The sequence below is a fragment of the Balaenoptera musculus genome, chromosome 13, assembly GCF_009873245.2.
Source record: "Balaenoptera musculus isolate JJ_BM4_2016_0621 chromosome 13, mBalMus1.pri.v3, whole genome shotgun sequence".
Lineage (NCBI taxonomy): Eukaryota > Metazoa > Chordata > Mammalia > Artiodactyla > Balaenopteridae > Balaenoptera > Balaenoptera musculus.
The window spans coordinates 6270179-6296275 of NC_045797.1; the positions used below are offsets into that span (position 1 = coordinate 6270179).

At 44.0% G+C, this 26097-nt stretch overlaps 1 protein-coding gene across 8 annotated transcripts in view; it reads right to left on the reverse strand.

Moving 5' to 3' along the window:
* The window catches only part of NPAS2 (neuronal PAS domain protein 2), a 191373-nt gene that overhangs the window by 136527 nt on the left and 28749 nt on the right, over positions 1-26097 (reverse strand). The window lies entirely within an intron of this gene.

A 26097-nucleotide genomic window follows, 5' to 3' on the forward strand; every position in this document is an offset into this window, starting at 1 on the left:
ACGGCCACTTGCACTGACCCGGTTCTTGGAGACTGTCCTCTGTTGCCGGCCGCCCATCTCAGCCGCTGCCAAAGAACCTTCCATGGACGCTGGGTAACTCCGAGTCATCACCACTTTCTGCAATCAGCGTAGGAGTCCAGAGGGTCCACAAACACACAGCGTTCTGGGCTCAGCTCTATCACCGGTAGTTTACAAATTCTGAAGTCCCCAGGCTGTAAGAGTTTTCAAACGTTCCACTGTGTTTCAGCCCTGTTTGATAAATCTGTTTTCCTTGGTCTCTGGTACTGTACGGGTCTTACAAGCTGGAGTAAAAGCAGGAGGGTTCACCAACTGAAGGTAAAGCTGCATCTCAGTAAAACGATGGCACTCCCTAAGACGCGTTAGGAAGGGTGCTGAACCAAGACTCGTGGCATATTTTCACCGCTGAAGGTTGGAGCGATGACCACAGAGTGCAAACGCGTCAGAAAACGCGGATGCAGGGCCCTGGGAAGTAGTGAGACGGCCCCTGCAGTTGTTCTCAAATGAGAGTCCCGGGGAAGGCGTGGGGCTTCAGAGCCCACCCAGGGGCGGGGAGGCTGATGAATTTCAGATGTGTCAGCCCTTACGCGGCTCAGCTGTGTAGGAGAGCAAATCTTTCTCAGAGCCAAACTGGTCCAGAAGGTTCTCTTATTATTTTATCCATTTTGGAGGTAGCAATTCCCACAGCGATCTCGCACCTCCCTGTCTGCCTCCGCGGAGTGAAGTGAACATAACCGTCCCCTCTGCCGGGTGGCTCAGGGTCCTCAAGATGATTGTGATGAGTGATGTTCGGGGTGAGGGGCTCCTGACGGGGGACTGGGTACAAAGTCAAGTGCGCCTGGAATGCCAAGCCTCTTTATTCTTCCATCAGCTTCTCTGGTCCCTGGGGCCACCTGCCCACCTTCACAGCACTTCTTCCCTGAGCACCGGAGAGCAGGTGACCTCCTCCTCCTCCAAGGCCTGAGGAGCTCAGCAGGGGTGGCCCTGTGACCTGTCTGGCTGTGTGTTCCAGACAGGTGAGATGGCCAAGGAGACGGATGTCAGCGCCATGTGGCTTTCCTAAGAGAGCTGAGCTGTGCCACCAGCATGCAGGCCCATCGCCCCCCGGTAACTGCCATCCCCTCCCAGCCTCTCCACCCATCATGCACCAGCTTCCCGTTTAAGCTCTTTATTTGCTACCACTGATGGAAGAGAACTGATGAAAGCTGTGGTTCCCAGATCTGCCAGGGCAGCAGAACTAAGCCGGAGAGCCACTAAAATACAGAGTCCTGGGCCCCTGAGAGATTCAGACACACAGCCTCGCCAGGAAGCCAGGTCCAAAGGAAGAGGCCAACACCTGAGTTCACGTGCCCTGAGGGCCTAGCAGAAGGGAGCGCAGTAGCGACCCCCGCTGACCGCGTGTCCAGACCAGTGGAGGTGTCCCGAGAGGCCGGCCTGGGACCACACATTTCTCCACGCAGCGCATTCTGGCCCCCCAAAATGGTACCAGCCACGAGCTCTGGTTCAAAAATTTCAATTGTCCTGTCTGCCCTGGAGAAATGCTGAAAAATGCATCTGTGGCCCCAGTGTGTCACTACAAGGACCGGATCAACAAACCAGCGATGCCCAGTTGACCCCAAAGTAGGCTTCTCTGCCTGAGGTCAGCTGCCGCTCAGGCAGGCCTGCTCTGATTCCATCAAACCCAACAATTAGTGCGGTAAAAGCAGAGAAACGCAAATAATTCAATTCACCGGAGTGTCACGGAAAAACAGGATTTATAGCATTGTTGATGCTAAAAATAGCTTAAGAGCCCTCACTTGCGAACCCTCTGCACTTCACACAGTTTTCACCCGTCTCCGTTTCCCTTCTGTGCTAACATCATGTGGTTTGAAATTTGCTTTCTGCTGTATTTGATTCCATGTGGGTGTTTTTTGCCTCATCCGTCTTCCTTTGTGTTACTTCAAGGGAAAAATAGCCCTGGGAAAGCTTTTATGCCGTCTGCTATTGTTCTGTATTTAAGTAAAAGAGTACATGCTGCTTAACCGGGGCCTTAAGACCAGGCAGACTGGCAAATTCCATAAGCTTTAAATCTTTGTTAAAAATGCCAAAGTAAATCACCTCCGGTCTACAAAGCCAGCGGAACACAGCCCTGCCCACACTTTCAGGTCTCAACAAGTGTACGCTTCCAGGGACCACACAGGTCTGATTCTGTCCAGCCTCAGGAAAGGAGCTGCCCCTTCCCACCCTTCTGAGAGTCCAAGTAATGAGGCTTCAAAACCACATATGCATGATCCCCCAGTGTCGGGTATGTGTTTTCTGAAGCTTTTTTTTTTTCAATTGTGGTAAAATATACATAACATACAATTTACCATCTCAGCCTTTTTTAAGTGTACACTTCAGTGGCATTAAACACATTCACAGTGTTGTGTAACCATCACCACCATCCATCTCCAGAATTTTTCCAGTACCCCAAACTGAAACTCTGTAGCCATTAAGCACTAACTCCCCACCAGCCACTGGCAACCACCATCGAACTTCGTGTTTTTATGAATCTGACAAACCTTAGGAACCCTGTATAGGTGGGATTGTGCAATATTGTCCTTTTGTGTCTGGCTTCTCTCACTCAGCACTATGTCTTTTTTTTTTTGGAGTATAATTGCTTTACAATGTTGTGTTAGTTTCTCCTGTACGATAAAGTGAATCAACTATATGTATACATATATCCCCTCCCTCTTGGACCTCCCTCCCCCCATCCCACCCATCTAGGTCATCACAGAGCACCAAGCTGAGCTCCCTGTGCTATACAGCAGGTTCCCACTAGCTAGCTATTTTACACATGGTACTGTATTTATGTCAAAACTAATCTCCCAATGCATCCCACCCTCCCCTCCCACCCCCGTGTCCACACGTCCGTTCTCTACCTCTGTGTTTCTATTCCTGTCCTGCAAATAGGCTCATCTGTACCATTTTTTCTAGATTCCACATATATGCATTAATATACGATATTTGTTTTTCTCTTTCTGACTTACTTCACTCTGTATGACAGACTCTAGGTCCATCCACGTCTCTACAAATGACCCAACTTCATTTCTTTTTATGGCTAAGTAATATTCCATTATATATATGTACCACATCTTCTTTATCCATTCATCTGTTGATGGACATTTAGGTTGTTCCCATGTCCTGGCTATTGTAAATAGTGCTGCAATGAACATTAGGGTACATGTGACTTTTTGAATTATGACCCATCTCCTAGAGTAATGACAATAAAAACAAAAGTAAGCAAATGGGACCTAATGAAACTTAAAAGCTTTTGCACAGCAAAGGAAACCATAAGCAAGATGAAAAGACAACCCTCAGAATGGGAGAAAACATTTGCAAATGAAGCAATGGACAAAGGATCAATCTCCAAAATATACAAACAGCTCATGCAGCTCAATATCAAAAAAACAAACAACCCAATCAAAAAATGGGTGGAAGACCTAAATAGATATTTCACCAAAGAAGACATACAGATGGCCAAGAAGCACATGAAAAGATGCTCAACATCACTAATTATTAGAGAAATGCAAATCAAAACTACAATGAGGTATCACCTCACACCAGTCAGAATGGCCATCATCAAAAAATCTAGAAACAACAAATGCTGGAGAGGGTGTGGAGAAAAGGCAATGCTCTTGCACTGTTGATGGGAATGTAAATTGATACAGCCACTATGGAGAACAGTATGGAGGTTCCTTAAAAAACTAAAAATAGACCTACCGTATGACCCAGCAATCCCACTACTGGGCATATACCCTGAGAAAACCATAATTCAAAATGCACAATGTCTTCATGGTTCATCCATGTTGCAGCATGTGTCAGAATTTCCTTCCTTTTCATGGCTGCATAATATTCCCGTGTGTGTGTGTGTGTGTGTGTGTGTGTGTGTGTGTGTGTGTGTGTGTGTATGCCATGCGTGCTTAAGCTTTTGATTCTACAAATGATGAAAACAACTCTTTTCAACCTGCCAGCATGTCCAGGATTCCAAACTCAGTTTCAATAACTAAAAACTTGACAGACAAATTATCCAGCAGGAGGCCCACCACATGGTCACAAGAGTCTATCCACCCCGCTTGGGGCTGCGGCCTGGAACCTGGTATTAGAGCACCCGAAATTCTAGGTTAGCAGCCAGCCTGTGGTGAAGAGCCCCAGGGTTCTGGGCGTTCCCTGCCTTTACCACACTGCAGGGCTGTAAGAAAGCTTGCAGAAAACTGATGTCTTACTTTATATTTATCTCTTACAATTGTAAGTGCTGTCTAAGAATTCCCAGTTTCTCTGTTGAAGCAGAAACCATGCCTCCAGCCTGGGCGAGGCAATGTGGGGTGCTCAGCACATGGCAAGTTCAAGTGTAATCAATCTTTGTCACACTCCATTGTGTGGGTTTTATTCCACTACTCTTCTCTACTTGCTGGACAATCAAGACTGGATTACATATTTAAAACCGTCCTCTGAGAAAAAGCATCCAGAAGCCCCTCCCATTTTTCAGGTTCACTGAACTGTAAAGCTACTTTCTGTCCTTAAGCACTTCTGAAGCTCTATAAAGCTGTAGAAAGTTCCAACGAGGAGCAACAGAGAAGACACAACACCTATATAAGGGGTGGTGATTGGGATTATGAGCTTACTTAGACCTTCCATGACATGGGTCCAGCAACCCTGCTTCTTGTGTAAACCAAACAAATCCCCGTTGAATTATTATAAAATTAAACATTTAATAATATAATTCTAAAATATTTAGAGGTGACATTAATAAGTGAAATGGCATTTGAACAAAATGTAAAGAATAGGAGAAAACACAGAGGCTTAAAGGACAACATGGCTGAATTGGCATATATCGTTGGTGATCTTGTGTGCGTATTTCCATTAACTCTGCAATTTGGAGCCAGGTAGAAAAAAAGGCATCTATTTATAGAGTACTCTTGTAAGATTGAAATTGTGTTGAGAAAATGAGCCATACTGAACAATTCTTAAGATAGGTATATTCATTGTGTACTCTCAAAGAACTTTTAATTGGCATCTGTTTATTTGTTAATTTGTTTTTGTGTGCACAGAACCAGTAGGTCTTTGGTACCTACTGGAACATAGTCTGCCAGTCACAACAGATATGCAGACAAATAACTCTGTCTCTGTCTCTGCAGACAGATAAAGTCATTGTGTGATGTAACAGAAGCGCCAAGGTGGTGGGGCTTAGAAATCCGGGATGGCTCCCTGGAGGTGGTGGCTGAGTGTTGGGTAAACAGAGTTGGTAGAAAAGATAACAGTCACCTTTCTGGGCTTCTCATGCAGTGTTCAGCCATAGAACAAGCCAAAAGCAGTCACTGAAGGCCCACCATATTGAGGATGTTTCTAGAAACCATTTTTTTAAAAAAGGAACTTACAGATAGCCTCAGCAGGGAAAAAGAGATATGGGACAATTATCAATATTAATGAAACCTGAAAAAATAGTATCTGTCTACCATTTACTTGCCCTGTTTTGGTGCTTTGAACCCATCATGGTTACTCCTCAAACAAAACAGAAGTTTGTTATTGTGATGTCCATTTTACAGATGAGGAAACACAAGGTCAGAAAAATTAAATAACATGATAATGGCTAACACGTGAAGGGCTTCTAGGTTCCAGGCACTGTTCTAGGTACTTTAAAACATTTGATCTCATTTTATCATGTTAGTGGCCCTCTGACCCCTTTACCCAGATGAGGAAACTGAGGCACGGAAAGACTAAGTGACTTGTCCACGGTCTAGTGGCACTGCCACCAAGCGGTCTGGCTCCACAGTCCATGCTCCTGGCCATGAGGCCATCAACGGCCTGTGTTCTTTCAGCTATAGATGAGCCTCTTCTGCAAAACAAGCATTGTTTTCGGTATAAATTAATTCTCTACTGTTCAAGATTTTGCTTTAAAAGAAAAGCTCCTCTAATGCCATTAAGTGCTATTTAACTTCACTAGAATAGTGTTTTACAAGTTTGTTGTTGTCTTATTTCCAAGACTATGTCTGCTGCTTGAAACGTGTATTTGCCGTGAATATGTAAATAGATGGAGGCAAGATATCTGTCTTCCCCAAAAGGTCTGAAATTGAAGACCCACTCCAGGGTGGAGGAAGGTTCCCGATGGAGCACGAAGACTATCAGAGTCTAACTTCATTAAGGGAGGGTTTCTCAGGGCACATCACTCACTGTCTTTTAACAAGCAGAGATGCATTTCTAGTGTTTCAAAGGGCAAATGAGGACCAGGCTTAGGAAAGGAGGGAGCCATCGGGGAAGCAAGGCTTGAGCTGGTGGGGCTGTGAGTGCAGGTAATGCAGAAGGGGCATCTGGATACAGGATGCTCCAGGGAGGAGCTGAAGGAGGGGAGAGTAGCCTAGTGAGGCCTCAGAGCAGGGCCAGCAAATGCTTTCCGTAAAGGGATAGATAGTAAATATTTTCAATTTTGTGGGTGGGACATTACAGTGCAAAACAAATGGGCATGGCTGTGTCCCAATAAAACTTTATTTACAAAAACAGGCTGTGAGTGAGATGCAGCGGCAGGCTGTATGCCGGCCCCTGCCTTAGAGCCGGGGGGTTCTGAAAAGGGGTGACAGGATGCCTGGGGCAGTGTGGCAGGACACTAGCCTCTCCTGGGAGGAGGCTGCCAGAACAGCAGTGACAAAGAGCCAAGAGTCATTGATCTCGGGCCTGAGTGATACAGGACCTGACCCTTCCAAAGTCCAAGGTGCCACTAAGGGTCACACAGCTCAATTCAGAGGCACAAAAGGAAGCACCGAGCCCCTACAGGAATCATCACCTGGAGGCGTCTGCAGCATCAGCCTTTGCCACATCCATGTCTGCTGGTATCCGTACAGCCCCTCACACTAGAGTGCTGGTTGGGCTGGGGGTGTTGCAGGACAAAGGATGTGGAAGAAGACGGGGCCCGTCCACGCCACCCTTCGGTTGAGCAACTGGATGGAAGAGGTGGCATCTGCGAGAGACAAGATGGCGACCCTTGGCCTTCACAATAGAGAACACGGATTAACTGTACATGGTTCTAATTCCAGATACTTTGGACAACCCTCTGCTGAAGTCAACTAAAAATGAAGGATAAAAGAATAAAAAATGGTACAGATGAGCCAGTTTGCAGGGCAGAAGTTGAGACACAAATGTAGAGAATGGTCATATGGACACCAAGGGGGGAAACCTGCGGTGAGGTGGGGATGGTGGTGTGCTGGATTGGGCAATTGGGGTTGACATGTATACACTGATGTGTATGAAACTGATGCCTAATAAGAACCTGCAGTATAAAAAACAAACAAAACAACTAATACTAAACTTTCATTGGGTTATTTGTATGGAAATATGTTAATATAAATGTTTCAGACATTACATGAAATTTCTAAAAATCTTATATTTGTATTTGTATGGAAATATGTATGGAAATATGTTAATATAAATGTTTCAGACATTACATGAAATTTCTAAAAATCTTATATTTGTATTTGTATGGAAATATGTATGGAAATATGTTAATATAAATGTTTCAGACATTACATGAAATTTCTAAAAATCTTATATGTTCTGGTATAACGTTATAAGTAATAATCCTAGTTATTACTTTAAAATGTATATCTCAGAAATAACTAATTTTCTTGTCAACTGCATTATTATGAACTTTCATCAAATCTTTAACCGTGGTCATTTTTAAGTCTTTTGTCATTTACAGACAGTCCTGGGTGTACTCTGATGATTTTGCAAATATGTTCCTATAAAAGGGTTTCATCTTCAAGAAATTCATGGAAAAGACTCTGACAAGTACAGGTTTCTGGTAACTGACTGTACTGCTGAACTGAATGAATAAGCATTTTCAGAACTCTAATGAAAAACTGATGAACTCATAAAAGTGCTAACAAAAGATCAAGATGAAAAAAAAATTAATTACATGGGACTGAGTGAACTGATGAGGATGAGTATAATTTTTGTGACTTTCTGTCTGAATTAAAAAAAAAAAAAAAAAATCCCACAAGGACTCAGAGGCAAAGAATATACAAATCAATTTTCACTGCAAAGTAAAGGAGCTGTTACAGTGGAGGATTACTGGACTGAATGTCAATATTATGACATAGTATGAGTGTGTTTCATGTTTGGTAATTGCAATCATTGTTGCTTTTGTTGTGGTCATCCATGTACAATGCTTGGTGTCAGTCTATTTATGTCTTGTAAAAATAAAATACAGTGTGTGTGTGTGTGAATAAAAAAAAAAAAAAAAAAAAAGAATAAAAAAATATCCGAATCACTGCTGAGCTGATAAGAAAACAGGAGTCTGTACAGGCCAAACACAGAGTGGAGGTAGGGGTCCTGGGAGTAAATGAGGTTGAAGCTAGGTTCTCCTAGGAGGTGAACCCTGGTGACCTTGACCTTTGATATGACGCTGTGTAGGATGAGGCAGAAGGAAAGAGACAAAGCTTGTCCATGTTGGGAATCCAATAGGAGACCCCTGCATAAAGCTCGATCTCAAAGGAGGGCTATGATCAGTGTGCGTGAGAATGAGAAGGATTACACAGAAGGGACAGGAAGGAATTTGCAGTTTTCAATCCCAAGGAGAAAAATCATCTCTCCCAAACAGTCATAATCACAAGATGGTCTTCACATAGGTTTCAGGCCCAAATTCCACTTGTGTGATTTGAAAAATCTATAAGAGAATTTAAGTGGTTTCAGGTTGACAGGACTCAGGTGCAGAGCAGAACAAACCCAAATCCTCTTTAGAGGAAAGTAACCTTAACCCAAGCTTCAAAAAATGTTCACAGATCAAGTTCCAAGGAATATGAGTCCAGTCAAAATTTACAAAATGTGCAAGAAAAAAGGACACTTGCAGAAACAATCAGATTGGCAATGATTCCAAAGATTGGAAGGATCACACCTAAACTATAAAGTGAGTATGTTTAATATGTATAAAGATATAAACAAGAAGCCTGAAGATAAAAGCGAGGAACAAGGAATTACTAAAACAGAAAGACAAAACATTTTGAAATTTTGACAAAGGAAGAAAGAATAACAATATAATAATTTAAATTACCCAATGGACTGGTTAAAATTAAGTTGAGACACAGGTGGAGCAAGAATCAGTAAAGTTTAAGACAGATTTGAAGAAATTATCTAGATTGCAGAATAGAGAGAAAAAAAGATGGAAAACAGAAAAGGTAACTTAAGAGATACAGAGGGCAATGAGGTCTAACAGACAGAGATCTAATACATGTCAAACTGGTTCTAGTAAGAGATATTGGAGAGAATGGTGAACAGGAAATATTCAAAAGAAAAATTTCCAAAATTTATGAAAAACATGAATCTTTAGATTCAGGAAGCCCAACAATCCTAAGCGGAATAAATAAAAATGTATCTACTCCTAGAGAAAATCACCATGAAATTGCAGACTACCAAAGACAAGAGATGATCTTACATTAAGCCAGACAGAGAAAACATTTATCACCTAAAAAGGAACAACAACTGGATTGGTGCCAGACTTTGCAAGCACAACAGTGGAAGCCAGATAATAGGAAAATATTAACTTCAACGTGATGAGAGAACATAACCATCATTCTAGAGTTGTTTACCCAACAAAAATGTCTTTCAAGAATTGAGATAAAATTGAGATTTCAGATGCAGGAAAAAACGGAGTTTCCACTAACAAGCTGTCACCAAACTAAATTCTAAATGATATCCTTCAGAAAAAGGGAAATTATCCCAGATGGGAGTTCTAAGAGGCAAGAAGAAATGGTGGGAAAAGATATTGTGCTTTACAATAATAATAACAATAATAATAATGACCAATTTAGGGTGCAAAAAGATGGAAAAAAATGGTGGATAACAACAGCATGTACGTAATAAATCATTCTAAGGTCCTTGTGTTTGGTGGGAAGAAGAAAAATATTATTAATGTTGAACTCTGGTAAGTATTCATGTTAAAATACTAGGGTAATCATTAAACTCAGAGGCATAGACATTATAAATTCAAATCAGAGGGAAAAATGTAATGAAGCGAAAAAGAAAAATCCAAAAGGAGGAAGAAAAAGAGAAAAAAGGAAGCAGAAAAAGTGGGACAAATATCAAGTATACTATAAAATGATTAAAAATAAATTAAAGGGACTTCTCTGGTGGTCCAGTGGTTAAGACTCCGCACTCCCAAAGCAGGGGGCCCCGGTTCGATCCCTGGTCAGGGAACTAGATCCCACATGCTGCAACTAAAGATCCCACACGTGGCAACGAAGATCCCGCATGCCTCAACTGAGACCCGGTGCAGCCAAATAAATAAATAAAATAAATAAATATTTTTAAAAAAAGAGTTCTTAAAAAATAAATTAATTAAAATATCTCAGTAATCATAATAAAGACATGGACTATTCTCTCCAGTTTAAAAAAGTGATCGCCAGACATGCTTATTAAGAAACCAGCAAATGTTGTTTACAAGAAACATTTCTGAAATGTAAGGACAGAGAACTAAAAAGTAAAAGGAGAAAAAACAAATCCCAGATAAATACTAACAAAAGAAATATGGTGTACCTCTATTAATATCAGATAGATAGACTTTAAGGCAATAGCACAACTAGAAATAAGAGAGGGTCACAGAATATTATCAGTTTCAATTCACCTGGAAGAGGAAATAACCCTAAACTTGTATGCACCTAACAACAGAGCATCAAAATATACAAAGCAAAAAGTAATGAACTATAAGGAGAAACTGACAACTCTTCTATCACACTCACATGTTTGACATATCTCACTTCATAAATGATATATCAGGCAATACGACAATTAGTATACATAAAATCGAACGGCAGAGATCTAATGGACATACATGAAATATTGCACCCAGTAATGGGAGACTAAACACTCTTTAAGCACACAGAGAACAAATACTGACCATCTAGAAAGTTGCTTTTTTAGGTCAGAGTACACTATTTTTCAGTGTTCCTAACAGAGGATTTGGAGCAACTATTTCAAATTCAACTAGTTGTAAGGTGACCAGATATTATGCTGGTTACAAAATAACTTCATCTGTAAACTATTGCCTTTAGAACAGTGTGCCTGATATCATCAAAGAGAACAAGCTCTGTTTTCCTCACTCATACTCAGCTCCCTGGACATCTCCCCCAAGACAAACAAGAAACAGTATAGAAGCTACAACAACCAAAGTGACCACTGAGAATCTAGAGAAAAGATTTATTTCATCCAGAATTTTGGATGGATGATGACTTGTTACTGTCTAGAATGTAAGTACAATGAGAGCAAGAATCTTTGTTTTGTTTACAGATATATCAATGTCTGGCACATTACGGCACTCAGTAAATATGCTTGAATGATGGGAGGCATACATGAACAAAAATGATACCCCTACTACTAGGTGTCCTCTTGCCTTTCCTTGGGGCACTGTAACAATTCTAAACATTTTGCAGTGTATGTCCTATTTGGCAAGTGAGTAGCCTAATCATCCTGCATTCAGGTTCAGACACGATTTTCAAAAAGAAAGCACCAGCATCTGTGTTCATCTCAACGTGCCAGGTTAACTCTGAGACTGCTGGAACGTAGAGGTTCCTTGATGGAAATATCTGGGCCTGAGGACAGGGGTAAGCTTTGCTGGAAAAAGCAGAAAGGGGGCTGGATAAGAGGAAAATGAACTCAGCTCTACTTCCCTAGGATTTCTTTTTCCAGGGAGGGGAATGAAATCACACAGTAAACAAGTGACTCATGAGTGGCCTGATCTTGACAAACTGTGTGAGGAGCATTCAAAGAGAAAAGCAGAAGGTAGACAGGAATCCTTTGCACTGATCGATTGTTCTCTTCTATCCTTTCTGGCCTCAACTCCTTTGTCACGCTGCTCACTCCAGGTCCAGTCTTCCAGCCCTGACTGATGGCACAGCTGGGTTCCAGCTGAGTGTGTGTTTAGACCGCAGGGATCAATGCCAGGCAATGAGGAGAGAAACAGTCCATTCATAAGGGGAAGAGCTGAGTGTGAACACAGATGAGGGGGTGGAGGGGACATTGGGGAGTCAGGCTGGGGGTTGGGTCACTGGCTGGAGTCAAAGTCGGTGAAGAGGCAGGAATAAGCAGTTATCAGGGCCAGAGTCTAGGCAAGCACTTGGGAAGGTCAACAGTTCTATCTGGAGTCAGCTGAAGGTCTCCCTCTGCAGCACTGCTCCAGGTTCCGGCCTTCTAAAACTCACAATGTCTTGGTCTAAACAGGAGATCCTTGTTCCCCAAATGCCAGTTGTCCTTCCTATACAGAGCGCCTTTGGTTGCCAAGTCAAGCGGAAGCATGACCTTGTGCATGTGGTTGAAGATTCAGTCAACAGCACCAAGCTCCTGGAACTGCCCCTTTTCTAAATTCTTCTCTGAGACAAGGCCAAAGGGTTGGGTTTTTGACTAGGGTTCTGTTTGTTCAAGAGCTCACCTTCTTATTTTAATTGGTGTCGTGGTGGTGGTCTGTGCGACCAGGTTGCCCAAGTTGAGCAGAGGTGTCGTACAAAGTAGAACATGTCAGTGACCCCTGGTCAGGGAAGCATGTGAGCTGCCCAGAGGGCAAGAGCAGGTCAGTAGAGCTTTCACACCACCTAAGCAGACAGGAGGCCAGACTGTGTCCCCAGGACAGAGGGAAGGTTGAAGGTGGCCAAAGGATCACACCAGCTTGGGCAGGCAGCACAGCACACTTCCTCACAGGGACTGTCAACACCTTGGCACCGAGAACAGATTTTTAGTTGAGTTCAGGGTTCTCACGTTCAAGAATATCCTGGTTCAACTAACCGCTCTACATTAGCAGTTTTCAAAGAGTGGACCAGTGACCCCTGGGGTGCTCATGACCTTTTCAGAAGAGCCAGAGTCAAAACTATTTTATAATAATACAAAGACATTATTTGTCTTTTTCAATCTCATTTTCTCAAGAGTGTGCAGTGGAGTCTTTCAGAGGATATTAACAGGTGATACCTCCCTTCTGGTAAGCCGGACAATAAAAAAGATTTGCAAAAATTCAAACAATGCCACCCTTCTCACTAAATTATACTGTTTGAGGAAACACAGTATTTTTATGTTAGAATGCAATGCACTTTTCACTATTTTTTTTTAACATCTTTATTGGAGTATAATTGCTTTACAGTGTTGTGTTAGTTTCTGCTTTATAACAAAGTGAATCAGCTATACATATACATATATCCCCGTATCTCCTCCCTCTTACATCTCCCTCCCACCCTCCCTACCCCACCCCTCTAGGTGGTCATAAAGCACCGAGCTGATCTCCCTGTGTTATGCGGCTGCTTCCCACTAGCTATCTATTTTACATTTGGTAGTGTGTATATGTCCATGCCACTCTCTCACTTCGTCCCAGCTTACTCTTCCCCCTCCCCGTGTCCTCAAGTCCATTCTCTACATCTGCATCTTTACTCATGTCCTGCCCCTAGGTTCTTCAGAACCATTTTTTTTTTTAGATTCCATATATATGTGTTAGCATACAGTATTTATTTTTCTCTTTCTGACTGACTTCATTCTGTAGGACAGTCTCTAGGTCCATCCACCTCACTACAAATAACTCAATTTCGTTTCCTTTTATGGCTGAGTAATAGTCCATTGTATATATGTGCCACATCTTCTTTATCCATTCATCTGTCGATGGACACTTGGGTTGCTTCCATGTCCTGGCTATTGTAAATAGAGCTGCAATGACCATTGTGGTACATGACTCTTTTTGAATTATGGTTTTCTCAGGTTCACTATTTTTTAATGAATTAAAAATTATTTTAAATGTTTCTCAGCTTTAATTTCCAAGATGGTAAATATCCATGGATATAAGCCACATAAACAAAAACTGGGGGATGCTCAACAGTTTTTAAGAGTGTAAAGGGGTCCCAAGATCAATAAATTTGAGAACTTCTGCTCTTTATCTTCACTGTAAATCCCATTTACAAGCCTTGACAGTTACTTGAAACACTTAGCAGTCTCTTTGCAGCATAAAGTAGTGCTATGCTACATTTTTTTGGTTATGTAGACAAACGAACAATATAAATGACTCGCCAACCATTTTTCAATGTGATTTTCCTTCAGCCTCAGAAATGGCTTGGCCTGTGTTCTAAAGCAGGGTTCCCGGGGAATTATTTATTCCAGGGAACTGCTAGCTGGTCATATGGGATATTAATTCTCAACTAATCACCATCAGATGCTGTAGAGGCTTTATTTATATCTTCTTCGGAAGCAGAGAATCTTATTATATCACAATATTTTGGAAAATATCAAGGAAGTTTATGAGCAATGCAAATATACTCCTAATGTTTTATCTCAATGGACCACTGACTCTAGGATTTAAGGTAACTTGGTAATTACTAAACAATAACCACAAGATGTTGAGTTGACATTCAGATAAGACCTCGTTCCTCTTTTCATATTTTATTCGGCCCAATAACTACCCACAAGGGACCTTCCTGGTGGCGCAGTGGTTAAGAATCCGCCTGCCAATCCAGGGGACACAGGTTCGATCCCTGGTCCAGGAAGATCCCACATGCCACAGAGCAACTAAGCCCGTGAGCCACAACTACTGAGCCCGCGTGCCACAGCCACTGAAGCCCACGTGCCTAGAACCCGTGCTCCGCAACAAGAGAAGCCACCGCAACAAGAAGCCTGCGCACCACAACGAAGGGTAGCCCCTGTTCGCCACAACTAGAGAAAGTCCGTGCATAGCAATGAAGACCCAATGCAGCCAAAAATAAATAAATAAATAAAATTAATTTTTAAAAAAACTACCCACAAATCAACAAGCCAGAAAAGATAAAAGGAATCCCACATGTGCTCTGAATTATTTATAACTTCCAAAGAAATATGATGCTAAGTCATAATAATGTAAGTCAACCAAATTCCCAACTAAGCATCTAGCTTCTGATATTTCAAGTGCAATACGCATCCCTTCTTGACAACATCTCAGCAAAGCATTTTCACAAGACCAGTCTTAAGGCAGTAGAAATGTTTTCATTCATTCATTTCTTGCAATTCCTCAGTGCTGGCTTGTGTTCAGCTCAGGTTAGGCAGTGTGACAAATTAAGATGTGCTTTAGGGCCAAAGTGTGCCTTCAGGGAGGGTAGAGTCTATGAGAGAGAGCTGTACAGCAATGATCACACTACAAAGCAGAACCTAGGGAGTTCTGTATGAATTAGATACTTAGTAGGAGCTATTAGAGCTCACAGATGGAAGAGACTCATATAAGGATGGGCAAAATGGCAAAGATATAAAATATGTGCACCAAAAGCGTTTCTTCACTGTTGGATGAAAATGGTCCAACTGTATTTAAATATGCAACCCCCTAGCGTCCATAATTTCCTATTCCTGCGTTTAGACTTGCAGGAGGAAAGACAGAAAAGCTATTTAAAGTCCTTCACATGCCATTCATTTTTGTTTTTTTAAATTTATTTTATTTATTTAGTTTTGGCTGCGTTGGGTCTTCGCTGCTGCGCGCGGGCTTTCTCCAGTTGCGGCGAGCGGGCGCTACTCCCATCCCGGGGCTGGGCTCTCTCCCTTGTGACCCAACAACACCGTTTCACTAACAGCTTGACAAGCAGCTGTTACTAATGCTGCTAAAAGGCGGTATAAGGAGACAGTCACACAGGTCTCAGACAGCTACCTTTCCTCGGGTCGTGAGGGCACAAAATGGGATCTGTACATGGTGACCCCTGTAAAGGAAGGCTCTCGTTAAGGGTAAGCGGAGAACTGTCTGCATCCTTCCCCACAGACCTTCAGCCAAACTGGCGATACGTAGAAACCAGACCCTACACACGGTTCAGGCGTGATGAACAGGAAGAGTGACTGCGGCTCGCTGAAAAAAGGATGCCTGTGGACAATGTAGAATCTCTGAGCAAAATCTGAAACCCTCCTTCCTGGTCTCCCAAGGATTCAGGAGGGTCACAATAAGGAAGCATTGGGATAGTGATTGTTGGGCCGTGGGCTGCAGTGCCCCCAGGACCCCCTCTACGACCATGCATTCTACATGGACCACCGTCTGGCCATGGCACCAGCCCTGGCATGGCACTAGCTTTCCAGTTGGCCTCCCAGCTTCCCGGCTACACTTAATGCCAATCCTTGATTTTTCAATAAAATTTAACATAAGAGGCGCTGCAAGTTCTCAACTTTGCTTTTCAGACAAAAGCCAAAGTTAAAAGCAGCCCCACAAACATCAGTAAAACTGGCCGTTTCTGATTTAGAGGCAAAAATCACTCCGTAAACGTTAGCAAAATTGCCAAAGCAAACAACATCCATCTCTACTGCGATGACTGAACTCAGTGCATGAGAGCCAGAGCCCTGGCTCATGGCTTGTCTGAGGAGCAAGTCTTGGGTGACAAAACCACTGTGTGTTTGCGCTCTAAGCATCTACATAGCAGCAGATCTGACGCCGGGCTCCTGGGGTTGGCAGGCACCCTGCTTCCAATATATTCCTTTCACCCTCTGATGGGCTGTGGGAAAGCCATGATTATAAGTCTTCTTATTAGGGATTCTTTATCTACGTTCTGTTTTCAGTAATTCCTTGTCAACCTTAATTTTGAGAAAATGTGTTTTTTGACAGCAATCATTTTAGGTACTGCATATTACACATGTATGTACATGTATGTGCACACACTTTTTTTTTTAACACATGTACAGTTCAGTACAGAATCCCTAACACACAAAGTGTGACAATTACTGTCGAGGTCTTCCCAGTCTGCTGGGGTCGGGTTGTCACGAGTAATGCAGGGAGGCGATCTGTTTACACTCCTCCTTCTTGATTAAATGGATCAAAGGTGAGTTCAGAAAACGGGCCCCCCGGCTTTGAACTCTGTTGTGAAAATGCCAAGCGCTTGCCAAGAGCTGCAGAAACAAGACAATGCAGATTGCAAGCATGAGGGAGAAGCTGTTACAGCCAGGAAGGCCTGATTCAAAGCCTGCCCATGAGGCCCTCATATATGTGGCCAAACCTCACGAGTCTCGGGTCCACAGCTCCAGCCCAGGTCTCTCTTCTGAGTTCCAGGCTCCTGTGTCCACCTGCCCCCTTCCCTGGCTGCCCAGAGCTCTCGAGGGTCGCAGACCCAAACAGGAACTCGTGACCTACCCTGCCCCATTTTTCTTATTCCAGGAAAGGACGCCTCCATTCTCCCCCTCGGTCACTCCCCACATCCCACCATCACCTGTCAGTTCTAGCTTTAAAGTCTTCCTTCAATCCGTCCCCACTTTCCATCTGCAATGTCACGATCTCGCCCGAGCCACCGGACTGAGCGACAGCGAACAGCCTCCCCGTGGTCTCCCCGATTCTCTTGCCTGTGCCTTCATGGCACCCCTCAAAGGCAGCCACAGTAATATTTTAAAAATGCCCATCAGATCAGGTCGCTCTCCAGCTCAGAGCCCTTCAGTAGGATGCTCCTCGCCAAAGGGCAGCAGGCTGATTGCAGGGCCAGAGCAGGGAAAGGACAGGGTGGGCCTGGAACAGCTTATTGTCTCAGAAAGTAAGACGTACTCAAAGATTGATGGGGACACGTCCAAAACCAGCTCGAGAGGGCTCTCACTGACCAAACCAGGGGCAATCTGAACATCCGAATTGTAATTTATTGAATAAAGCAGGAATCCATGAAATCTTACTGATACAAAGGAATGGACGAACGAACAAACAAATGAACAAATGAATGAATGAATAAGGGAGAAGGAGAGTTCCTCCTCCAAGTAGATCGCCAACTGCTACATGCAGAAGGGATGAAGGAATTTGAAACTTACCACCTGGCAACCGCCCTAGCAATGACTGTTTCAAGCAAGAAGCATCAACGGATACTAAACCTAGTGAGTGAACACTTCATAAGAAACAGTATGTTTAGCTAGCCTCAAAATATCTTTTAATACTTATTAGTTAAAAGGACAAAAGAGTTCCGTGGAGAAACCTGGCAACACAGCCTTCATTGAGTGATCAAAGTTAATGTCACTAGTAATGGGGCTGATGGATGGCCCGGCCTTTTGCTGTGTTGCATCACTGTGTATTCCTGCCAAAAATACATCATCTTAATCAGACCACTAGGACACATCAGCCAAACCCAAATGGAAGGTCATTCTAGAAAGTAAATGACCTGTCATCTTCCACAATGTCTAGGCCATAAAAAAACAAGTGAAGAGGGGCTTCCCTGGTGGCTCAGGCGTTGAGAATCCGCCTGCCAATGCAGGGGACACCGGTTCGAGCTCTGGTCTGGGAAGATCCCACATGCTGCGGAGCAACTGGGCCCGTGAGCCACAACTACTGAGCCTGCGCGTCTGGAGCCTGTGCTCCGCAACAAGAGAGGCCGCGATAGTGAGAGGCCCGCGCACCGCGATGAAGAGTGGCCCCCACTTGCCGCAACTAGAGAAAGCCCTCGCACAGAAACAAAGACCCAACGCAGCCATAAATAAATAAATAAAAAATTTAAAAAAAAAAAAACAAGTGAAGACTTAGGAACCGTCCCAGATGGAATAGACAAGTACATGCAGGATGGGACCCTGGATTGGACTCTAGACCATCAGGGACATGAGTGGGAGAGTCTGCAAAATTTCAGCGGGGTTCTGAGGCTCTGAGGACACTACGGTATCAATGTTAATTGCCTTATTTGGATGATTGTACAATGGACATAAAGGAACGTGTCCTTCGGCACCATATCAGCAACTCACCTCCAAATGCTTTAGTAAAAAATAGTCCTATGTACATAGAGAGCACAATAAGGCAGGTGTGATCAAACATTGGCAGGAATTCTTAGTGCAGGCTCTGAGGAAGCTAGCTGGACGGTTTTTGCAACTTTTCTCTAAGTTTGAAATTAATTCAGAATAAAAATGTCAAACACACAAACTTTCATGACTTCCCCATTAAACTCAGGACAAAATGGTAAAGAAGCACCACCAGGCCGTTGGTAATCTGGTCCCTGCGTAACTCTAACCGTCCCATAAATCACATTTCGGTCTCCCCCCCACCCCAGGCCTCTATATATGTTGTTCTTTCTGCTTGGAAACGCCCCCTCTCTGCGTCACTGCCCCATTCAGGTCTCGGTTTAAACGTCACTGCCCCATTCAGGTCTCGGTTTAAACGTCACTTCCTCAGAAAGGCCATCCCTGTCCTTAGACTGGATCAAGTTCTCCATCACTATGCGATACCCTACGTTGGTTTTAGGGATCGTCCGTTTAATGCCCCCCCAACTCTCCACCAGTCAATAAGCTCTGGGTTCTACTGGTTTTCCTCTCCTTCCTTGCCCAGGGTCCATGCACAGTGTCTGGAGAAAAGGAGCCACTCAACAACAAATGAGGGGATTTTTGTTATTTGACTCCTACACCTTGTTTTCTTGAGACCTTGATCTTGCCAGCCTTACTTCATTTTACCAAACAAGTTACTGCACAGGGAAACCAGCCCACAGAGCTGAAGGGGCTCTTTAAATCCAAATAAACAGGACTGAACGAGTACAGGGATATGTAGAATGATGACCCTTAATGACGTAAAACAACCGATGTCAGTAATTAGGACTCTTTTCATAGTACAGAGAAGGTGACTTAAAAAAAACTTAAGGACTAATTAATTTCACATAATAGTCGCCCTGGGACCTACTGTGAGAGCTGCCGTTAATGATGTATTTTCCTGTAATTAATTTTTATGTGCATCCTTGGGGCTCCCGTCACCTTCTCTGGAATTACTCCTTGATCCCTGAGCCTAACACTTCCATCCCGTCTACATCCATCAGGCCAGCCTTCCCTGTAAACAAAGGGGAAACAGAGAACTGGAAACAGCTACCCATGCAGCAGAACTTTAGTGTGACAATGCTTTCTTTGCTCAGAGAGGAAACTAGGTAATTAATACACGCAAGAGCATATTTTGGAAATCGTGGGTTTTTCTCTGCATTTTTAAAAAGTCTAAAGGGGAGGACACAAGGGAGAAAGACAGTGTTCAATAAACAGAAGGGCAAGAGATCCAAGTTCAAGACTCATGACTGCCACCACTTTGGTAGCTCGGAAAATCACGTTGTTTCTCCAGATCTCATTTTCTCTAGGTCATGGTTTTTAAATGTGGACAGCGCCCTGAGCCCTGGAAGGCAGAGGCCGAGGCCGATGACCTGTGGCTTTTATGGTGAGAAGTACTGTCAGTTGCAGCAAAAGCTTTGACAGGCAGCAAACAAGCCCCGTCCCCCTGTCCCCATGCCTTAACCCCCCCACTCTTGCCCATAATGCAAACATGGGTTAACACCGGGCAAATCATGACTTCTTTAAAAACTACATTGTTTCCTCTTCTTGAGTACCAACTTTTTCCTGGAGATTCCTAAAGAAAAGAACCAACTTTCCAACCCACCTGGAACAGGTAATGGCCAAATACACAATATTAGGGCAACATGCTGGTTCTCCAATGCAGGGAGGGAGACAGCTTGAATTCTCCAAAAAAAGATGTAATAGAACAAGATACTCACGCACAAGTGGTTGTTTCAGGGGGACCAAGGAGAGCCGACCTGCAGGGTGGAGGCTGGAACAGACACCTGTGCTCAGGAACACACACAGGTGTGTGGTAGCACATACTCCTACGTGGCCCGGTTTCCACTGCCCCTGTCCGCAGTTTACCAAGTCACTGTGGTGGCCGGCTTGGGCCTGTCGTACCTTGATAGGCGTGGACCCAGGAAGCCCAGCGGCCACATCAGAGGGCAGCCATCTCATGAGTGACAGTCTACACAGTTGTGCCTCCCACTAGCCCGTTCCTTGAGAACAGAGGCTGTGTTTCTCATGTCTATGTCCTGGCCACTTGGTCTACAGTACGGCTTAGCAAATGACGCCAATGAATGAAAACTCAGGGGCATCTCAGGAAATGACAATATCTTAAGCTTGTGCTTGGATGTCCCACTCTTTCTACCCCATGCCGTCCTAATTCCAGCAACAAGGCAGCCCAGCACCTGCCAGCACCTGCCCTGCCTATTTACCCAGGTGTCTTCTTACTCCCGGCTCGGAAATGTTTAAATGACTCATAACTAAAGCACAAAGATCACGGTGCGGTAGTCCAGCTGCCATGTAGTATGGACCCATCTCCCTTGGAGGCTTCCTTTTGATTATGATTCTGACACCCCTTCCCCAGGCACATCCACAGGTTCTTTCTATGTTGCTTCTGATTTCCTGGTAGTTAAGCAGACCCAATACACTGAGTTGCAGCAGAGCATGCTGAACGGGCTTCATTCTGCTGAGCATTATTATTTCCATTTTTTTCTTTGAAAACGTTAGATTTAAAAAAATCAGTTTCAGATAGTCTTAGGGAAAACGTTTTCTTTCCTTGTTTTCATCACCCCAAGTCTTCATGAATTTAGTTTCATTAAGGTCTAAATGGGATGTATTTAAATGCTCATCAAAGGATGCCCCTTCCAGCAGCAGGTGAAAGGTTGCCCTGTGATTGGATCTGCACAGCTGACCAGGGCTCGTGGGAAAGGCAGGCAGAGCACACAGCATTGGGAGCTTTTGCTCAGCAAGTAGGCAAGGGCTTAATGAATCAGTTATCACCACTTGAGCAAATTAACTATGTGTTTAATTCAGGAGAAGAAAGATGAGTAATTAGCAAGCAAAAAACAAACTGTGCCTCACTTAAAAGAAATCCTAACTTAGAGCCTTTCCTGATTTTTATTGGGTATTTACAAATCAGAGGGAGAATTACCTGAAATCTACTGCCTGTCTTAGAGAAAAGATGCCTAAGAACCCAGACAGACCTGGATCCATTTTTCTTTGTTTTGGGATGTAGTTCTCTCAATATGTCAATTTCAGGAAAGCTCCTTAATTTTACTTGATTAGGTAGGGATCTTAGCTCTAATCCATCTAATCAAAATATATTATGGGAAGACATAATAACTAAAACATGCTTGGAGAGAGAAGGGTGATTTAGAGCAGGGGTTTTCAGAGACGCCCTTTAGGAGGGGAGCGGCCCGGACCCCTGCCCTTTCCTCACCTTCCCTATTCAAGCTGAGCTATTCTGAGACCTTCCATAAGAGACATTATACTTTTTCTGCAAGAGTTTTGGGGAAAATTGGCTTCAAGCCACTGATTCACCAGATGTGAAGGAACACAGAGGCAGGGAATGGTCTGGTTGGCTCACTGCTCTATTGCCAGCAGCCTGCCCAGCGCCTAGGAGCACACCAGGGGTGTGACCACTTGTGAATGAAGAAATGGATGGGTGGAAGGATGGAAGGATGGATGGAGGGAGGGAGGGGGGCAAAAATGAGATCTACAAGTGGGCAGAGAGCTCCCACTGTGATTAAGCTCTGAAACATTTTCTCACATCTGGATTACAGACTAAATGCATGATGACTCAACAAAGGAGGTTAAAAAAAAAAATCTGTAAGAGTGAAAACAAAGCAACTCCGAACGCTAGTGGTTTTAATGGAGATGCAAGCCTTCGCTGATGGGATCCAAGAATGAGATTCCGCACATAAGTTGTGACATCTGTCACTCACTGCTCTCCCCCTGAATCCAATGCGGTCCCAGCTTCTTCCACATTCTGGGCCTTGGGGAGACAGCCTAAACAATTTGGGAGACTTCTGTCTACAAATCATGCAGGGCAAACAATGACTTACTTACTAAAATCCCCAAACATTTCAACAGGGAGCACACGCTGAAGTTTCAGGAGATGATTTCAAGGAAAATAAAAGTACATGACCCAGTGGGTAGTAAATGTAAGGATTAACTGCTATTTTGCTACATGAATTCCCCCCCAAGATAGAAACAGGAACATAGTCTGCAACAGTGCCGTCCAGAGAAATATAACATGAGCCACCTACGTAATTTAAAATGTCTAGTAGCCACATTAAAAAGGTAAAATGAATACAACAAACTAGTAAATATAACAAAAAAGAAGCAGACTCACAGATATAGAGAACAAACGAGTGGTTACCCGTGAGAAGAGGGAAGCGGGGAGAGGCAATATAGCGGGAGAGGAGTAAGAGGTACAAACTATTAGGTATAAAACAAGCTACAAGGATATATTGTACATGGGGAATATAGCCAATATTTTATAATAACTATAAATGGAATATAACCTTTAAAAATTGTGAATCACTATATTATACACCTGTAACTTATATAATATTGTACAACAACTGTACTTCAATTTAAAGAAAAGTAAACGAGAGAGGTAATTTTGATAATATACATTGTTTAACCCAATATACACAAAATATTATCATTACAACATGTAATAAATTTTAAAAAGTTATTCATAGGATAATGTATATTCTTTTTGTCCTATTAAATCTTTGACATCTAGGATGTATTTTACAGTCACAGCACATCTCAGTCTGGACTCACCACATTCTAGGGGCTCAATAGCCATATGCGGCTAATGGCCATGCACTGTCAGCACAGGTCCAGCAGGACAGATGGATAAACAGTGGGCATTAACCGAAGAAGCAGTTCTGGAGCACACCATTGTGGGGCTTCAGTCATTCTGGTCTACTCTTACTTCCTTGGGGTTCCTGCCATATGGTTTTGAGGAGACTTAACTCATAGTAATCCCTGACCCCTGACTCCCAGGCTGAGCCCATGACCCTGGTTTTCCAATCATAATTCACACCACTGCCATAGTCCAAGAGGAGGGCACATGACCAAGCCAGGCCAATCAGAATCTTCTCTGAGACTAGTATCCAGAAGCCGGGGAAAAGGGCTTTCTCCTTCCCCTGGTGCTGCTGGGGTGTGATTTGGGGGTTCTCCCCATCACAGGGAGAGCCTGTCTCAGGATGGGGCCATGAAAGACAGCCCTGAGACCCTGGTTTGGGGTCTCTCTTTCATGGATTCTGCATCTACCCCACATCCTCTCAGTACCTGCTCTCATTTGCTTCTGCTAATTTGAGTTGTGTTTCAGCCACTCTCATTAGACAGAGTCATGATTCAGGCCAAGCCACAACCCCGGCCCACTGCCATATTCTCCCGCCATGCATCTAGGGCTGTCTCAGAGACAGTATCCCAGGCCACAGAGGGCCCACGGCCCAGACTTGAGAGGTGGACTTTCATATTTTAAACCTCATCAGTGCTTTGGAGCTCTTGTTCCCTCCCTGGGTCACCACCTGGGTTTCGCCCTGACACCTCCATCTGGGGCACAGATGTGTGCTAGGCAGCTGAGCTGCCCCGCTTTGCTGCAGAAGCCTGTGCTCCCCTTTGTGCTCCCCCATGAGTCTGTGTCTCACTTCCTGTCCCTCTTCGTGCATCCCGCCTCGAGAAGCAGAATGGTACCCTGAGTTTGCCTTTCCACGCCAGGATCTCACTGGCCTCCTCATGAACTGTATGAAGGCCTATTCTGAAGCGCTGACCTTTTAGAATCAACCAAGCACAACAGGAGACTGTTCCAGGCCCGAGGTTATAAACACAAAGATGACAATCCTGTCCTCTGCGTATGCATGGGACTTGCACGGATATTCCCAGCATGACAGCAAACACGTTCATCAGGAAGTAGCCACTTAGGGCCCCGGTGAGCAGCCCCTTGGGGGACTGTGGGAATGAAGCCCAGCCTGGCCTTGACCCCATTGTAGAGAGTGAATTACTGAGAGAATTCTAAGAAATGTAAATTTAAGTTGACATACTATGCGAGTTTTAGTGTGATGAATTCTACTAGACTTCATGGCTAAGCTAAGTATTTATTAACTGTCCCTCCAGATTAGGTTTTATTTTTTCCCAAGAAAGTTTCAGAGAAAGCTGAGGGCCTTCCCTTCAGGCGCTGGACCACTTGATTCCCACGACAACAGTCCACTCACTGCAGTTACCACCATAGTCTTAGGAAATCTGAACCAGCCCCATGAAGTCTACAGGGAGGTAGATGGGGCCTCTTCTCTCCACCCTGCATGGCAGAAGGAGTTTACAGATAGGTGATTAAAATCCATGGTTCAGATTATTCCTGTTCCTTGCAGGAAGTTCCACAAGCTAATGAATGCTTCAGTGTCCTTAATGTTTTAAGTGATATGCAAAAATCATGAGTGAAATTCGTATCGAGCCATTAGTGCTTTTTTCACCACTGAACTCCCCTGCCAGGAACCAGCGCTAACCAGGTCTGAGGCTTCTGGAGAGTGAAGACCACAAACAGTCTCTCCTTCTGTCTTGCCCATCATCCTCCTTCGGACATGAACGGTGGGGCAGACACAGGCCGGGAGCAGCCCTCTCATCTCCCCACTGCATCTGCAAACTGGGGGTTTGAATGTCCTCCTGCCTTGTCCCATCACAGGCTCCCTGCTTCCCTACATTAGCGAGAGGACAGGTTTGCGGGTCTGATGGGCTACCCTGTGCTGCTCTGAGATCTCTGAAGTTGCGAACATCTGTCCAGTTGGGTTCTGTTCTTACACTGGTGAGTAGAGACCATTGGGAAAAATTCTTTCCTCCAAATGGCAAGGGCATCCTTTCTTGGGGGGTAATCCCAAAACGCTTTCTTGCTGAGGAGCCCAAGGCAAGTTATCTACCCTGCCTGAACCTCAGTTTCTCATCTTCAAAGTGGGAGCACAGTCATATCTCCCTGGTTCAGCTGCCACAAGGACCACCCGAGATAACGCAGGACCCCCTGAACTGCCTGCTCCACTGGCCTGTAGGCAGCAGGTCATCGCTTCTTTACCTTCACTGAATGTCATTTTTGAGGGTGTTCCCACCTCCTCTCACATAAATAAGAATACTCATTCAAAAACCTGGAGGACCCAGAAAAGTAGAGAAATAAAAATTTCAACTCTTCCGCTGACTCACGACCCACGATAACCACTATTAACAATTTGTGTTTCTTTTCCTAAGTGTGGGTACATTTTACGGAGTTGAGATCATGCTGTGGATATAACTTGGTAGAGTCCTTTTCTCACTTAACATGATACGTGTTTTCCCATGTTACTCTATCATCGCCAGAAATAATCCTTGTAATAGCTGAGTTTTATTCCACCCAGTGTTTTCTCGGGGTTGACCGAACCACACCCAGCTTTCCAGACGTCTCGGTTTCCAACTTCTTGCTAACACAACCACACTGTGGTGGGCATGGCTTTTTCTTCAGTTGGGCTTATTCCCTTACGAGAGGTTCCGGAAGGGTTATGGGGCTCAAACTGTGAGGATGGCAGTGGCTCTTGACACCTC